The sequence below is a fragment of the Anastrepha ludens genome, chromosome 3 (genome assembly GCF_028408465.1).
Source record: "Anastrepha ludens isolate Willacy chromosome 3, idAnaLude1.1, whole genome shotgun sequence".
Lineage (NCBI taxonomy): Eukaryota > Metazoa > Arthropoda > Insecta > Diptera > Tephritidae > Anastrepha > Anastrepha ludens.
Window position 1 is genome coordinate 94,515,830 of NC_071499.1, and position 6,000 is coordinate 94,521,829.

At 35.8% G+C, this 6,000-nt stretch overlaps 1 protein-coding gene across 5 annotated transcripts in view; it reads right to left on the reverse strand.

Annotated features, from left to right (window-relative positions):
- LOC128858491 (potassium channel subfamily K member 1-like) overlaps positions 1–4,201 on the reverse strand; it is a 52,244-nt gene extending 48,043 nt beyond the window's left edge. Inside the window, exons 1-2 of one of the 5 annotated variants that reach the window (XM_054094835.1) lie at positions 3,422–4,201; positions 3,089–3,362 (exon numbers count right to left, since the gene is read on the reverse strand). The gene's annotated coding sequence lies outside the window, so the exon portion shown is untranslated. Of the gene's footprint in view, positions 1–3,088 lie in introns of all 5 variants that reach the window. The other 4 variants (XM_054094839.1, XM_054094837.1, XM_054094836.1 and 1 more) reach the window with 4 other exon arrangements.
- Positions 4,202–6,000: the final 1,799 nt, after the last annotated feature.

The following is a 6,000-nucleotide window of genomic DNA, read 5'->3' on the forward strand; positions in this document are numbered from 1 at the left end:
ATAGTGGATCCATTTCATCGCACCCCACTATTTATATCAATAATAATAAAAAAGGAGAACATTTTATTAATTCAAAGTATTCATTTTGCACATACATATGTACATATGCATGTGTGATATTTTCTCCTTTAAAGTTTCCAAGGGATGGCTTTGGGGCCATCAACCATACAATATTCATAGCAGTCAATTGTATTCCATTCTCACTACGCTAATATACGAAATGCACACTACGAAACTCGGTTCAGTAGGCGGTCGGTTAATGAAAAATATGGAGGAAAGAGAATAAAATGGCTCCAGCTCTGTCAAACAGTGACTTATCAAGTATGCTTGTTTAAGTTGCTGCTATTAATGCGAGTATAAAACGAGTACACCTTAATTTTGAGTTATGGGCTTGTTAATTTTCGCGTTGTTTTTCTGCTCATTGGGCTCTTATGTATATAAGTAAATATTATACTCGTATGTACATATACATACTTAAGTAATTATATATTCATATATGGATGGTAGTGAGGTGAGTGTGTTTATTATCTTGTTGGGGTACCTAATTTATTAATTACGTTTGGGATTTTCATTTTGTGAACTCATAAAATGTCAAAATAAAGTAACGCTTTAAATGAGTTTTTTTCTATTGTCTGATATTTTGTCCAGCATATACCTATATGCATATGTATATATGCTAAAAATAAAAAATAAACATTGTTCCCTAATTGCAGTGATATGAGACACTGTGTAATGTTTGGAGCAATTAATTTGCATAGAGACACATTTGTGGAACAATATCAAGACGCACGCCACGAATAGAAGGAGGAGCTCGGCTAAACGCGCAAAAAGGGGGCAAGCGTCAATTATATAGGTATACATATATATATATACTTATATATATTATATATATAGACATAAAAATAATTTATTGGTTTTTGAGTTGTATTTTTTTTTGAGTAGAGATTAGAAAAACTAGCTTTTCTAGCGATATTCTTCACTAGCACAATTCCAAGTGACTTAAATTTTCAATGGCCTATCAGGGAAATGTGAACTAGAAATGAAATACATTTTTTGCCCTGAATATGTGCGGAGAAACATCATCATCTGTAATTTCTTATCTATCGTTAAAACCATGCTTTACGAACACATGATTTTTTAAGGCAGGCTCAGACAATTGTTGGAAGCAAGCGGTTTGAAATAATAATACCTAAAAAAATTATCATTGGCATTGATGATAGTTTTGAGTCTTCAAATATGAATATTAATAGGATATTTAAATTTTTTATTACGCATATTTAATGAAATGCAATTATGAGTTGGACTTAGTAGGCCACGCTTAGAGGAAAAGGGAGAAATATATCTTGAATCATCCACCCTTCTATAATAATTTCCAATCCGACAAAAGATCACTCTTATCGCCAGGATAAAAAATAATTTAACAAACGGAGTTTATATATATATATATATATGTATATTTCCCGTGATTACTAGGAGGGGAAAAAAATAAGTTAGATATACCCTATGATCAGAAAGTACCGGGAATGTTTAAATGAAACAGGTAAATTTATTTTATCTCCTTCAAAATATGACCCGTCTGAAGCAACACACATATGCCAACGTTTAACCCAGTCCTCCATGCACCCCTGGTAGGCCGACGAAGGGATGGCCTTCAGCTCCTTCGTCGCATTCTCTTTGATCTCCTCTATCGACTGAAACCTCCTTTCACGAAGTGGTAACTTCAACTTGGGAAACAAAAAGAAGACGCAAGGGGCCATATTAGGTGAATACGGTGCTTGTACGATGGTATTTTCGTGGTGTTTGGTCAAATAATCCACCACAATTTGGGCTCAATGCGATGGCGCGTTATCATCATGCTAAATCCAAGAATTGTTTGTCCACATTTCCGGGCGTTTGCGACGTACAGCATCTCTCAAATGATCCAATGGCGCTAAAAAGTGACAGATGTGTGCCTTACAGTTCTACCAACATAAGAGAAAAAAATGGGCCGGTTCCCACGAGCGCGGTTCGTTTAAATTAAACATTCTCGGCACTTTTTGCTCATAGGGTATCTGGGCATTTAAAATAAAAACAATGCGATTACTTGTACAATCTTTCAAATATTGAAAAATGTAGTTTGATCTGCAGGATTCGATTCCTCACACACCATATTTTAAAGCAGTGTATAGCTGCCCACTATGAAAACGAGTAAATAAATAAAGTAAAATACATCGATCTGGTGTGCGAAGATCTCACATCGATTTGCACATCTGTAATCAAAATGTGTGTTTAACATAGCAAGAAAATCTTGACGAATAAAAGCTGGAATTGCAAAAGCCACAAGATTGGGAACTTGACTCGTTCCTGCTTTCGAGAGTACTACTCAATAAATTAGATACAAAAATTACTGATACGACGGGGAATACTGCGTTGCCGAAGGATGAAAAGACGTTGCCTGCAGAGCGACGTGGAAATTGTATTATTTTGAGAGACCGAATTAGGTGAGTGTGAAGAGCTTGAGATGCTGGCTGACGGGAAAAACGGGCGAAAATTTCGCAAAAACTTTGGAGACTTACAGAGGGCTTTAAGATGGCGCTTTTCTAGTAAAGATACCGGCGACTGCTGTTCGGAGCATGCCTTAATAATAAAAATGGTAATAACAGCGGAAAGATGAGTTGAGAAGACAAGTTTCGCAATCATTCTCGATAGAACTGACGCCCCTGGAATTTAAGATACTTTGCCCAATTCATAAAAAGTATGGTATGCAGTACATACAGAAATATGAACGATAATAAGGTGTTTTTAAGTTTAAGTAAGAAAGTTTCAGCGGGAATTTTATTTGAGCGATTTTTTAATTATTATAGCGAACAGCTCAGACCCTGCAACGATTATTTGTGATTCTACTATAAATACATAAATTAATACAAATATAATACTTGATTGCACACAGAAAGGGGAGGTCTAGTTGTGAAGATCTTGGCTTCTACTTACATATGATACATATGTACATATCGAGGTATGTGCATTTTATTATAGATCTACCAATATGGGTTTGATTGCTATGACTTAACACATTTTTTATCCAAGTTAGTGCTTAATAATAACTTACTCTTTACTTTTCCTATATATGTCGAATTACAAATGAAAGCAAATTATTCAACAAATTTATGATTTGCTGGACGGTATTTTTATCTAAATAAACGTTCCACTCTTGCAGCGCTGTTTAGTTGCTTGTTGACACCAAACTCTAAGAGTTTCGTTTTATATTCATTCTCGTTAAAAACGTTTACTTATTTTATCAACACATAATTGGGTGATTTCACAGTCCTTCATTCTTAACCAGAAATCGCGCATGAGACACCTCTGCCACTGCTAATTAAAGCCTGCAGAAGCAATAATAATGCTCGTATTAGTTTTTATTATTATTTATTTTACATCTCACTTTTTTAAGCATACATTCTCCCCTTCTCATCTCTTTCTCCTTGAACCACCGTTGTGGCGTCTCTCTGTTAGTGTTTTTTACTTTTCACATATTCAATTCACTTCTGCTATTTTTGCCCACACTGATTGTAGTACACTATTTTCGTTTGAATGCAATTATAAGACACTGCCAGTATTAGTGACACAATTAACTGTAGGAAGATTTCCTCATTTCATAGTCAGCAGGTGACAGAGGGCAAACCGAACTCTGCAAAAGCGACGACGGCGGCAACCGATATTTCACTGAGCGTTATTTCAGAGAGAAATTGCACAACAATGAATAGAAATAGCCGACCGCAACAATTTGCGTCAATCGCACCTACATACGAGTGCTCATGTGTATATGCACTTATACATGTGTACGCATGGAACCCTTGCAGGTGAAGGAACGACAAATGGCGGCGGCATTAACAATGCGGCAGCGAAAGTCTAAAGGCGGAGGATATTGGTGCGTATATATATGTATGTGATGCTAGGCGCTATCCTGCCCGCTAATGGTACTGCTGTTTTTGTTTTTATTTTATAGAAATAAAGTCACTATGTAAATTCATTATTTTATATTTACTGACATTTTTTCTTGTTTTATTTTACACACTTTTTCACATGGATCTCCTCACTTTTCTTCGCTTAACACCACTAACAGTCCAACGTTCTAATAAAAATTACAAAAAATATTCTTTACATTCACTTTACGCAGTTCTACTCGCCTCAATAAGTGTGAAAGCACTAAAAGTATTTCTAGTTGGCCCAAAGTGCAAAAGCAAAATCAAAAGCGCTAAAAGGCAACCGACGCATGTAGACTTCGTCGCCGTCATTGTCGTTGTGCTCCTACATATTTGCGAGTATACATTTTATGCGCCTGATTTGTTTCGTGAATACCAGTTTCTGTGGGCGTATGTGCCAAACAAAAACCAAATTAAAATTCACGTTCACCTACTAACCCAGACCGACAAAGTTGGCAGCCGAAATGCAGGTAGAGGCAAAGTCGACGACAATCGGCGAGCGACGAGCGACTTCGTCGTAAGCCGTCAGGCAATTCAAGTGCGATAAAATCCCTTCTGCTCACGTCATTTTCGCTCACTTCGAAAACACGCATTCTTATGCGATTCTTCTTCTGTCACAATAAGTCTATAATAATCCTCATTTAACTTCGCGTTTGAAAACAAAAACAATTGGAAATTCGCTGTAATTACACGAATGGAACACATTCACATCATAAAATTTAGATGTCTGTATGTCCATTGTGCTGGGATAGGTCAAAAGGACATGCGGCGCGTTTGATGTCGATCTGCCATTCACTAGCCGCGCAGACCATTTGATTGTTAAATTACCCTATTGGGAAATAAATTACTATAAAACGAGTTGCTGAAATACATTATCCTCATGAAACTGCGTGTTTGTATATGTATGTATATATAGTATAATTTAATCTATTTAATGTTATGGAATATTATCCGTCCGCTTTGAACTCTATTGTTTCAATTCGTCGCCACGAATAGGATTGCTATTTTTGGAAGTTAGTCCGCGCTTTAGGAGCCCAATTTAACAGTTATTTTTTTGCGAGGCTAAAAAAGCGCGGAGAAAAATTTTGTCATAGATGAAAGTTCCTTTGATCTTCAGGACCTCCTCTGCAAGAAATGGTACTATAATAATGGAAAAATCGGTATATTTATTTTTCTGAACTAATAATTACAGTTAAACCTAGCCTAACAATTTTGGATTCTTTTACGCCTATCCAAATTAAATAATTGCCTGTGTTTGCCATAAAATTTTAAAAATGTCTTAATACTATTGTTGTAGGCTAGCAGTTTGTTTATTATTGAGCAAGAACTTTTATTTGGCCTAAAAAATATTATTAAATTATATAGATGACAACCCTCACTGAGTTATTGGGAATCCTTACGAAGATCCTACTTTCGTATATGGAAGTATAATTATATAGTAACTTTGTTTGGAAAGGACTTATTGTTGAGAAATAACTTTTAGTTAAGCCTAAAAAAATATTAGGCCAAGTTTAACTATTATTATTGGAGTAGAAAAGTAAAAGTCCGGGCTTGCTAAAAATTGTATGTCAAATAAAATGAAAGTTCAAGTATAACTTCTTTTTTATTTTAAAAGTTATAAAAGCCCTTGGGACGCTTCAGTTTTTTTTTGACAATCTTATAAGCTGAGCTCCACGGATTATGAACGGCTCAACATATATCTCTAGAAACTATAGCGTCTACTCTCTATGATTTCTTGTTTTACACAGGTACAAGCAGCTCTATATAGTGTTTGTCTCTCCGGAAAATGCATCCCCCTTCTTGATTGATGGAAATGTCTTCATGAGACACTTGTTACGAAGGCTAGCTATGCTTTCGCTCCAGCGATATTCCCAAAACAGTATTCTTCGAATATAGGGTTTTTGTAAATATAGCAGCATGAAGAGAAGTAGCATTCAATCCCAGAAGTGTCGTTTGCCTATTCTTGGAACCCTTGTCAACAGTTATCCCACATAATACAGCTGAATTATCACTTTGGATAGAGTAGTCGCTTATTTTG